Consider the following 12,577-nt stretch of genomic DNA (forward strand, 5'->3'; position numbering starts at 1 on the left):
ATAAGGGATGGAGCAATTGATTATACCCATGGAGAGAGATCCAATTGCTCTAGAAAGACCTCAGAGAAGCCTGTCCCAAACCTGAGGTGCCTCGGATTTGGCTGGAGATGTCAGAGAACAGTTGGTGGCCTCTTGCAGGGAAATGTCTCTGGAGACCACCTGACTATAAGGCCCCTTCCCAAGGAGCCTAAGAGGTGACACCCTTCTTCAGCTGGCCTGTTATAGATGTTCTGGGAACAGGAGAAAATTCCAGGTGACTTCTGAAGGTCTCTATCCACCATGGACAAACAAGACCAAGCTTTAAGGCAGACCGTGTCTCAAATCAAGTGCCGGAAGTACCTCTGGAATCAGAACTGAGATCAATAGCTCCGACCATAAATCACAGAGACAAGTCCCCTAATGTCTCTGTGCCTCAGTGTCCTCAGCTGAAAACAGCCTCTCTTAGTTCAGCTCTCATGAGGACCCAATGATAAGAACAAGACACGCATATGCTTTGAAAAGACAAATAGTCTCAACACGCAAGGCACATACGACTACAAGGAGAAAAAATGTATGAGGCATAAGACTGAAACTAGAAGGTAAAATATGACTTTAAAAAAGGATAAAAGAGAAGAGAATGATTAAAGGTCCATTCAGTTTGATAATGTATATAACACAATAATATTTTCTCTGTGTAATTTTTTTTCTCAATTCTTTTTTATATTTTATTTTTTTAATTGATGTTTTAATAGTTTATAACATTGTGAAATTTTTGGTTGTACATTTTGGTTGTACATTTGTTTGTCCATCACCATATATATGTCTCCCTTCACCCCTTGTGCCCACCCCACACCCCTATTGCCCCTGGTAACCACAATACAGTTTTCTCTGTCCATGTGTTGGTTTATATTCCACATATGCGTGAGATCATACGGTGTTTGTCTTTCTCTTTCTGGCTTTTTTCACTTAACATAATACCCTCCAGGCCTATCCATGTTGTTGCAAATGGGACGATTTTGTCTTTTTTTATGGTTGAGTAGTATTCCATTGTATATATATACCACATCTTCTTGATCCAATCATCAGTTGAGGGACATTTAGGTTGCTTCCACTTCTTGGCTATGGTGAATAATGCTGCAATGAACATAGGGGTGCATAAGCCTCTTTGGATTGTTGATTTCAGGTTCGTTGGATAGATTCCCAGTAGTGGGATGGCTGGATCATAGGGCATCTCTATTTTTAGTTCTTTGAGGAATCTCCATGCCGTTTTCCATAGAGGCTGCACCAATTTGCATTCCCACCAGCTGTGTATGAGGGTTCCTGTTTCTCCACATCCTCTCCAACATTTGTTGTTTTTTGTCTTGGTGATTATAGCCATTCTAACGGGTGTGAGGTGATATCTTAGTATTGTTTTGATTTGCATTTCCCTGATGATTAGTGATGTTGAACATCTTTTCATGTGTCTACTGGCCATCTGTATATCTGTGTAATTTTTTTAAATGCAAACATTTGTGAAAAGGTCAGAGGCCATCTTTTATGGTGAGTTCATCTATAAACACCAGTGTTTCTCAAGATGCAGTATCAAAATGCCTGAGTCAGAATCCCCTGGGGCACTTATTTTAAAAAGATTCCTGGGCCTCACCCCTGACCTGTTGAACCAAAATCTCTGTGGGTGAAGCCCACGAATCTGCACTTTAATAAATTTCCCTAATGGGGCTTATGCAGGTGGTCGATAGACCCCACTCTAAGAAACCCTGCAGCAGCACCTTCTAATCACATTGTTATCCCAGAAAGAAGCATGGCCACCACAATTAATGAATGAGTAGAGGAAAGGATGAGTCAGGCAAGTGTTTCTGCTTAACTGAGGGCCCCAGGAAAGCTTGCTGTGTCACGGTGGAGGACGCTGATGCTTGTAGTGAGATACAAGACTATCACTCCCAATTTACAAAACTGGGGGAGAGCATTGGGCAATGGAAACTAATCCAAAGCTTACATGAGTTCACACCTTCAGCTCCCATTAAGCCCCAAACTATTTTACCTGAGAATGAAAGGACCCACTATAAACTTAAAATAACAACTGACTACATATGCGTGTGTTTATACATATGTGTGTGTGTACTTATGTATTTACAAGCCTCCTCTCTTCTCCATCCCCCTCCTCTAACCCTACATCAATTTCTAATGAATAAAATGGTAAAATGTTATCTTCATCTCCTGCTGCAGCCACGATTCCTATTATGGAAAGTAACCTGAATGCTTTTGATATTAAAGTTGGAAATGGATTCCAAGTTTACTTTCCTGGACTTGGGGGCATGTGGGCTGGTGTCCTTATGTGAGGTTTGCACATGTTTCAGGTGGGAGAAGTCAAGTTTAATAAATTAATCAGAGAGCCAACACTTGGCCTGGCCAAAGTATCTGGTTACTGAGTGTCTGTAGAACCGGGCCAGGCCCAGGAGGTGAGAGCTGACCACCTGGTACAGAAGCTGTGGTCCCAGAGTCTTCTGGCCCTCAAATCTAACATAGAGGCATCATAAAGGCCTGAATCCCAGTCCTCAGCTCTCTCAATTATCAGCTGTGTGAACGTGGACATATAGGTACCTTCTCTGATTCTCATTTTCCTCATCTGTAAAATGGTGACAACAGGAGTGCACACCTCCCAGCGCTTCTGTGAATAATAAGTGAAATGATCCACATAAACTTGCCTAACAATGCAGGAAGCCTCCACTAATGTATGTTTAATGTAAGAAAATGCAACTGAATCATGCATTTGGTCATATATGCAGAACATCTGAATTTGGAACATACCTGGAAATACACGAAAGAGCTGTCACCTTCAAATAGCTAGAAAATAGCGTCATTTTCAAATTAGGCCCCTCCAAAGCTGTATGGCTCTAATGAGAGCCCAATAGTATTCGATACTGTGTTGCAATCGGCCTTTCAGAGCTCCAGGTCTGAGCCCCCTGCCATCTGACTCCTTAACTCCTTCTCCTGTGCCCCAGCAGGGACAGAGAATCTTGTCTCTACTTTGGTTTGGTTGAGCTCTCTGGCCAAAAAAAGGACCTATTCCTAATCTCTTGAGGTTGCAGAGAATTCCCCCCATATTCTCACAGTTGCCAAACTCCAATAACTGACTTAGTGACAGTCCCAAATTACTCTTCATGAGTCCCAAGTGAAGGAAAGTACACCTAGCACAAGCCACTCTGTTGAGCCTAGAGTTTTCTTAGACAGGCAAACTAAATTCTAACTGTAGCTCTAAGGCTATGGAGGAAGAGAGGGGTCAAAATCATATGATTTGATTTCCTCAAAAAGCCATTCAAAGACCATCGCATCAGAATCACCTGGAGGATTTTGAGACTCAGTGATCTAATTATTGGAAGAGATTGATGATGAGAATCTTAGAAAAGGAAGAGAAAAGAAACTATGATCCATAAATCCTTCCCTACCACCCAAAGATTTACACACGATTATCTTTAAAGAAGATATCTCTATCAGCTCAGTTAAGTGTGTGCTGGATAAATCTGGCCCCAACACTTCCTGATTTACAAATACACACCCTGGACAGGGGCTTCCCTTTGGAACCTCTCCTCCTTTGTGCCTTTCTTCTTCCAAGATGGATTCAAGGGCTGCATTCACTTTCCTGACAGATTTCCTTGTCCTCAGCTATAAATCAATGCCTTTTCTGCCAAATTGACTTCAATGATGTAGTATGCATGGAAAATGGAAATCAAAGCTCCAGACTCTAAACTTTATCTCACTCTCTCTTTTTGTAAATTTCACATCTGTAGGTGCTACGGTTCTCAACAGCTTGTCCATTTATTTAAGACCACTAAAAGAAAAATGATCAAATATTAAATCCCCAGGCATAAACATGACAAAAGGAGAAAATGGATGACTATTGGCACTCATTTGTAATATTGCAGTATTCTGGCATGCTGTAAGTTTTTCAACCTTAAGCAAGAGACATTTGATGACTTTAATAGAGATTTACAAACTTTTTCTCCCTTTCTGTTTCATAACTGCTGGTTTGTTTTTTTTTTATCCCTGGCTCTTTCACTGTTGCTTTGCAATATACATCTCTAAGTTTCAAAGCAGGGGTCCACTTGGAGGATGCTTGGTTCATTGTATGGGCACTCACAGCTGACGGCAAGCAGAGGCTCTCAAAAATTGGAATGCTGCTCCCCGCTTCCTGTAGAAAGTCTTCAGTCTAGAAATGCAAGAGTCACTGTTTGGATCCAACCTTCTAAGAATTTAGCTTAATAATAATAATCTCTTAGATATACACCATAAGAATTAAGATATTTCTAGTCACATAAAACCAAATGCCACCCTTGCCATTCTGGAGATGCAAAATTTGGGGCACTTAATTTATCTAAGCTTCAGTTTCTTCATCTGTAGGATGTAAGTGACAACAGTACCCCCCTCTTAGGGTTGTGGTGAATATTAAATAACATTAGGCTTGCACAAGGCTTACCAGGGGCCTGGCACATACCACATTCTCTGTAAATGGTGGTTACAGACAAGTGGATGTCTGTCCTTGTTCTCCTCGTCACCCCTATCTCTCGTCATAAACCATGTAAGCAAAGAAATGCCCTTGGCTCTTGAGGTAAACTGAACAAAAGGCAGGAGGAATCCTCTGTTTGACACATGTAGTATCCACTGAGACTCTCTCTCTGGTCCACAACCAGCCTCCAGAGATTCCCTTCATCTCACGTCTCCATCCAATGGACACCTGCCTTTGCTTTCTAACTCATCTTTCTTTGTTTCTGTTACTCTGTGGTCTCCATGATAAAAGACCATTCAGAAAATAACAGTGTTTAAAAATTCCTTACCACACAGAAATTATAAGACTGCATGATACAAAGAAATTTTGGAGTCACTGACTTAGAAGTATTGATCTGTTTGATAACACTGAAGAAAAATTAAAGTCTTTTCAAATGGCCAAAGGACAAAAAATCATAATATTGAGGGAAAGATGTAAGAAATGTGTTTAGGGAGTGAAGAAATGAGAAGGGGTTGTGAATATAAAAATAATTGCAGCATATAGATCAATATTTCTATAAAAATATAAACATTCACTACCTGTCTGATGGTGTGCCTTACAGGACCTATAAAACAGTGTCTCCACATAAAAACTCCTCTGATTTCATTTGGAGAGGCTGTATATATTAATTATAATACTGAGTAAATACCATATTTTTAAAACATAGTACCAAAATAATGTCTAATTACAAAAATCATTGCAAAGGGCTTTCAGGTATGAGTTGAGCCAGCCCTCTTCCTCCACACGTGACAGTCCACGAACTATTCCAATAATAATGTCCCTTATGAATATATCCATGTGGCCTTGGATAAGTTGTGTCTTGAAAGGCAATGTAAAACACGACTTACCAGACTTCAATGGCCAGCATCAGAATATTCCACAGCTATTAGTTTCTGTGCTTCTGTGACTTGATTGTGACATCGTCTCCATCTGTTAATCAACATTTCACAGGAAAATTCATCATCTTACGCATAAAAATGTGCCCAGCATCTATGCTCTTTTTCTCTATTTCTTCCCTAAGGCCGTTCTGTATGACTTTTTTGTCCACACCAAAAAGAAGCCTTGAGATTTGCATGACACCAAAAAGAGGTCTGGAAATTTAGTATATGTGCGTCTTGAAGAGTTCAAAATATAAACCCACTCACATATTCATTGCTCTCTTCTCCTATATCCGTAAATTTCCAGCCCCAGGGTGATTCTGCAATTTTTCAATGTTGGTTCTCTTTTAAATCACTTGCTTTCCCTGTAGGGTTTCCTTATTCCAAAAGATGTAGCCCTCCATTTCTATTTTACATCTTGCTATCTCTTAGATGATGAGCCGGTAGATAACATGGCAAAAATTCAAATGTGGCTCCCTCTTTCATGGAATGCAGAAGAAGTTGGAGCTCTGTTTACATTACTCTAAAGGAAGTCCAGATGGTATCTGTCACTCAAAGGGCTCTGTTACTGCATGTCTCATTTCCCCTGGGCATGCTATTTTGACTACAGTAAATAAAAGGAAATAAATACAAGATTCTATGCTGCTCTTTAGAAGTCAAAGCATCCAAAGGCAGCTGTCATCAGTGTTGTCCATAGCCCTCATGGGTAAAAGAGGTATATTTCTAAATCAGAGCCTGGGGGAAGAAAGGAGGAAGGCATGTGAGTGCAGAGTAGAGTGATAACTCACACAGGCCTCTATCTTCTCTTCCTGACCACAGTCACCTAAGTGGGTGACTTCAGGGAGACACTGCTGATGGTGGTCACCTCAAACAACTACTCCCAACCCTGCCTGATGGGACAGTAGAATGTCATTGCCTTTGGTATGGTGTTGCCTTGTTATATGAGGTATTAAATCAAATAGAAAGAGCCAAAGCCAGCAATTATTGTTTCTTCTAATACTAAAACACTATTAGAGTCCCGTTCTTTCCAGGGGCTGGGGTGAGGGCTCCTGTATCACTTTCATTAATTAGACTTTCCACCCCAAACACCTAGACATACACATGCACATACCTGGGTTCCAAAGGTACATGGTGGCAGGGAACTCTCACAGCAATGAGTATTATGGCCTCCCAGCTCTCTATACAATATCCAGAGAAAACTTTAACACATAGATCATGTCACTCCAGCTTCCCTGACTTGGAATGAAGTCAAAACTTTGCGCTGTGTCCTGTACACTCCTCATGATCTGTCTGCTAGCTCTCCAAACAATGAAGTTAAGTGAATTCACTGTCTGCCTACTTGTCCATGGTCTGACAGGTTTGTCCTGGAAAGTGACCCACAGGCCTTCAAGCATTAAACCCCCTATTAACCTCTCCTCTCTTGCTGCCCATTTGTGCTGCTTATCCATATCTAGAATAAGTCTAATTCTCTCTTTCTCCTATCTTGAATTGTCACTGACATCTGAAAAATGAGCAACAGCTCTGAGACTGAAATAAAACTTAGCTCACACCTGAAAGAAGCATAATTTCTTTCTCTGGAAGATGCACAATTTTCACTCTGGTAATCTTGGCATTTGATTCTTTTCACATCCAAAGTTAACTAGGAAGATAAATCCTTTGATTCAGTAATTGGTCCAGGTGGGCACATGACCCAAGCAGGGCCAATAAGAGTCCCTTAGTTGAACTGACATGGACACTGGTGGCAAAAGAATTGCACTCTTCCACTGAAGTAATGAATTTTTAAGCCTACATATTCATCTCACTGCCTAATGGGGAGGTTTCTCAAGAAGAAAACCAGCTTAGGAGGAAGAAAAGTCAAGAGATGAAAAAAGAAAAGAACTTAAAGCCGTTATCTAAACCAGCTATTCCTGAAGACATACCCACCTGTTGGAGTTCCCAGTTATGAGAGCCAAAGCTAAAAATGGTAGCCTTCTGCTGCTGGCTCTAAATATAATCAATTTATCAATCTAAATCATGTCTATACTACCTCTGAAATGTCTCTTGACTCTGTCACATTGCTCTCCATTCTAACTTCCACAGCGTTAGTTCAGGTTTGTGTCACTCCTTGCCTGGACTCTTTCAGCAACCCGCCCACTTCTAGTTCCTTCTTCCTCCTCCAGGCTATCCTCCATCCTGGCACCAGTGTAATCTTCTAAACTCAAACTAGGAAAGTCATATGTCTGCCTCAAAAATCCTTAGGGTTCTTCATTACTGAAGGTTATAATTTTATCTTTTTCTTTCTCCAGCACGAGTCTTTTTAATGTTTTTTTGTCAAATATTATGTAGACTCTCAATGTATAAAACTGAAATATTATGCAAGTCTCAAGGTATGAAAGTGAATGTAGAAAGAAAGAGGGAAGAAGAAGGTGATCGAGAAGAGAGCAGTAAAACTGCACCCACTCAACTTCCCCGTGTCCCAGGTAGTGAGCCCTGAGATACCTCTAAAGATCCCTAGTTCTCTAAAGAATACAATTTGAAAACAAAAGAAACAAACAAATACTTTAAGTCTTGCAGAAAAATCCAGTGTACTCTTTCCTCAATCCTCCCAAACTCCCACACACCTACCGTCTCAGTCTCACTGACCCTCTTTTAAAATGACTCCCACAGAGCTGCCCTTGGGGATGGAATGCTGGAGTACCTGATGCTGGGCTCAGATCCCAACTGATTGTTATGCACCTGAGAAATTTCCGCTGCAGAAGGAGAGCAGACTAAAGCCAAAACAGGAAATAAATACCAAATTAAACCTGGGACAGAAGGGAAAAAAATTAGGCCTCTAAACTGAAGGAGCAAATCAGATAGGAAGCTGAATAAATTTAATGAAGAGCATATCTGGATAGCCAGCAATGAGATCTCTATAGCAGGAAATTGAACAGCAGTTTGAGAACTCACCTCGTAATCACAACCATCTGCAGGATTCTTCCTCCTGTGATGTCCTCTTACGATAGTCAAATTATAATAAACCATACCACATACCATAACTTGTTCCCAAAAAGTACTCCAAGTTCTCAAATGATGAAAGTTCATTGTGGAGCCATGGAGATGTCATTGCCTCAGCCTGAAACATCATACCTCTTTCTCAGTAATTCCTAGTCATTCTCCAAGATCTATTTGCAATGTAAAAGCTTCCTAAATTCTTCAGGCTGCTATAGGTTTCCACCATTCTGCATACTATACATAACTTTCTTAACACATATCCATTGTTATTGTGTTTAAAGTGATGTGTCCTTTCTCTTCTTACTTGATCTAAAGGCCCTTATGGTCAGAAGGCACTCAACCTTATTCTCCTTCCTAGCTCCTATAGCACCCAACTGAGTGCCTGAAACATTATCAAATACTCATCAAGCATATGTTGAATGAAGGAGCCATGAAATCATGCATTACATGAATCTCATTTCTTATCATAGTGAACAATAACTCTATAAATGGATTTCTTTTTATCCTTCACTATTCCCAAACATTTTTTAGTTTAGCAATCCCATTCAGCTATTAATCTTAGATAGGATTATTTGGGGAAAAAAAAGATAAACAAGAACATATTGAGTAATGAAATCCCACTGCAGCAAGGTAATAGGTAGATATCTGTCAATGCTGGGATCTGATGCCCAGCCCAACACACTTCTTTCTTACAGTCTTGATCCCATAGACTCCATCAGAAGAAGACCTCAATGAAAAGGAGTCCAAATTCAAAGAAGGAAGCCACATTGAGGGGATGGGCAATCTGAACCATCTCTTATTCAGAGAAAACTAAACTCAAATAAAGCTGAAGGAAGGAATATAATGAAGACTAGAGTAGAAATAACCAAAATAGAGAATAGAAAAATAGGGCCAGCCCCGTGGCTTAGCGGTTAAGTGCTTGCGCTCTGTTACTGGTGGCCCAGCTTCAGATCCAGGGTGCGCACCGACGCACGGCTTCTCCGGCCATGCTGAGGCTGCGTCTCACGCACAGCAACTAGAAGGATGTGCAACTATGACATACAACTATCTACTGGGGCTTTGGGGAGAAAAAGGAAAAAAAAGGAGGAGGATTGGCAATAGATGTTAGCTCAGAGCTGGCCTTCCTCAGCAAAAAGAGGAGGATTAACATGGATGTTAGCTCAGAGCTGATCTTCCTCAACAAAAAAAACAAATTAAAATAAAAAGAAAAATAATAGAGAAAAATCAATAAAACCACAAATTGGTTCATTGAAGAGATCAACAAAATTGACAAATCTTTGCACTGGACTGACCAACAAAATAAAAGAGAAAGAGAGAAGAGTCAAATTACAAAACTCAGGAATGAAGAGGGTATTGACCTTACAGAAATAAAATATACTATGAGGGGTTACTATGAATAACAGTATGTCAACAAATTAGATAACTTAGACGAAACTAACATATTCTTAGAAAGACCAAATTACCAAATCTGACTCAAGAGGAATTAGACAATTGGAATTGACCTATAACAAGTGAGGAGATCAATTACTAATTTAAGAACTTACCACAAAGAAAAGTCCAGGCCTAGATGGCTTCACTGATGAATTTTATCAAATATTCAAAGGAGAATTGATACCAACATTTCACAAATTTTCTAAAAAATTGAAGAGGAAGAAACACTTCCCAACTCATTCTATGAGGACTGTATTACCTTGATACAAACACCAAACAAAGATATCACAAGAAGAAAAAAATACAAACCAATATGCTTTAGGAATACAGATTCAAAATTTCTCAACAAAGTACTATAAAAACAAATCCAGCAACATACAAAAAGGATTATCCACCATGACCAAATGGAATTTATCCAAGAAGTGCATAGTTGGCTTAAAAATATGTAAATCAATTAATGTAACACACCTTATTAATAGAATAAAGGACAACAACCATATGATCATATCAATTGATGCAAAAATTTTTTATAAAATCCTACACTATTTCATGATAATAATACTCAACAAACTAGGAATAGAAAGGAACTTAACCTGAAAAAGGGACATCTATGTAAAACAGTGAACATCATATTTAATGGTGAATGCATAATAATTTCCCCCTAACATCAGGAGCCATTCACGGATGTCCACATTTACCACTTCTATTTAACATTGTGCTGGAGGTTCTACCAGGGAAATGGGGCAAGATAAAGAAACAAAAAGACAAAAAGAAACAAAAGACATCCAGATTGTAAAGCAAGAAGTAAAATTACCTCTATTTGCATACAATCTGATCATATATACATATGTAAATTAACTAAAAAAATTAACACTAATAATAGTAAAATAAGTACTAATAAAAACTAATTAATACCAATAAACTAACAGGTCCAGAAAGGTTGTAGGATACAAGATCAACGCATAAAAATCAGTTGTGTTTCTACACACTAGCAATGAACATTTTGAAAATGAAATTAAGAAAACAATTTCCATTTACAATAGTATCAAAAAGAATAAAATATTTAGGTATAAATTTAACAAAAAGAAGTGCGAGACTTGTACACTGAACACTACAAAATATTGTTGAAACTAACTAAAGGAGACATAAATAAATGGAAAGACATTCCATGTTCATGGATTGGAAGACAATATTGTTAAGACGGCGATACTCCCTATATTGACCTACAGATTCAACATAATACCTATCAAAATTCCAGCTTCCATTTTTGCAGAAATTGACAAGCTGATCATAACATTCATATAGAAATACAAAGAACCCAGAATAGCCAAAACAATCTCGAAAGAGAACAAAGATGGATGACTCATACTTCTCAATTTCAAAACTACAGTAATCAAGATGGTGTGATACTGGCATAAAAGAGACACACAGATCAATGGAATAGAATTTAGAGTCCAGAAATAAACCCATGCATTTGTGGTCAACTGATTTTTTTACAAGGGTGCCAAGACAATTCAATGGGGAATGAATGATCTTTTCAACAAATTGTGCTGGTACCACTGGATAGCCCCATTAAAAAGAATGAAGTTAAACTTCCACCTCACAACATACTAAAAAACTAGCTCATAATAGTTCAGAGGCCTAAAAGTAAGAGCTAAAACTAAAAAACACTTAGAATAAAACATAGGAGTAAAACATCATGACCTTGGTTGGGCAATGATTTCTTAGATACAACACCAGAAGCACAGAATGTGAGAAAATATTTTCAAATCATATATCCAATAAGGGACTTGTTTCCAGAATATATAATGAACTCTTACAACTCAATAATAAAAAGGCAAATAACCCAATTAAAAAATGAACAAAGAATTTGAATGGATATTTCTCCAAAGAAGATATACAAATGGCCAATAAGCATATGAAAAGAAGTTCAACATCATTAGTCATTAGGGAAATACAAATAAAAACTTCAATATGATAGCAGTTCACAATGACTAGGACACTATAACAAAAAAAGAGAGACAATAGCAAGTACTGGTGAGGATATGGAGAAATTAGCACCTTCCTGCGTTACTCATGAAAATGCAAAATGGTACAGCCATTTTGGAAAACTGTTTGGCAGTTCCTCAAAATGTTAAACATAGAGTTACATAGGACCCAGCAACTTCATTCCTACATGTATACCCAAAAGAAATGAAAACACGCCCACACAAAAACCTGTAAATGAATGTTTACAGCAGTATTATTCATAATTTCCAAAAAGTAGAAAAACCCAAATGTTCACAACTGATGAATAGATAAACAAATATGGTATATCCATACAATAGAATACTACTTGTTAATAAAAAGGAATGAAGTACTGATATATGCTAAAACACTGGTGAACCTTGAAAACATTATGCTAAGGGAAAGAAATAAAAGAAACCAGTCACAAAAGACAAATTCCATGATTCCATTTATGTGAAATATGAATAGGCATATTTTAGAGACAAATTGTATTAGTGGTTGCTTAGGACTTGGGAGGCTATTGCAGAGGAGAAAGGGGATTGATTGCTAATGGGTACAGGTTTCCTTTTAGGGCGGATAAGAGTGTTTTAAACCTACACTGTGGTGATGGTTATATAATCCTGTGAATATACCAAAAAGCACTGAATTGTATACTTTAAGTAGATGAATTGTATAGTATGTGAATTATATTTGTTTTGATGTGGGGTGTATACCTTGGAATGGTTTCTATGAGAGGGCATTCACAGCCTTTATTCATTATTATAGTTAT

At 38.5% G+C, this 12,577-nt stretch overlaps 1 long non-coding RNA gene across 2 annotated transcripts in view; it reads right to left on the reverse strand.

The window, feature by feature from the left end:
• Positions 1-845: 845 nt before the first annotated feature.
• Positions 846-12,577, reverse strand: part of LOC147916893 (uncharacterized) — a 73,711-nt gene continuing 61,979 nt past the window's right edge. For both annotated transcript variants that reach the window (XR_015552513.1, XR_015552512.1), the window contains 2 exons: positions 5,368-5,449; positions 846-4,183 (listed from right to left, as the gene is read on the reverse strand). This is a non-coding gene — a long non-coding RNA (uncharacterized LOC147916893). The remainder of the gene's footprint in view (positions 4,184-5,367; positions 5,450-12,577) is intronic.

The sequence above is a fragment of the Ceratotherium simum genome, chromosome 6, assembly GCF_057802395.1.
Source record: "Ceratotherium simum simum isolate JZ-2026a chromosome 6, ASM5780239v1, whole genome shotgun sequence".
Taxonomy (NCBI): Eukaryota; Metazoa; Chordata; class Mammalia; order Perissodactyla; family Rhinocerotidae; genus Ceratotherium; species Ceratotherium simum.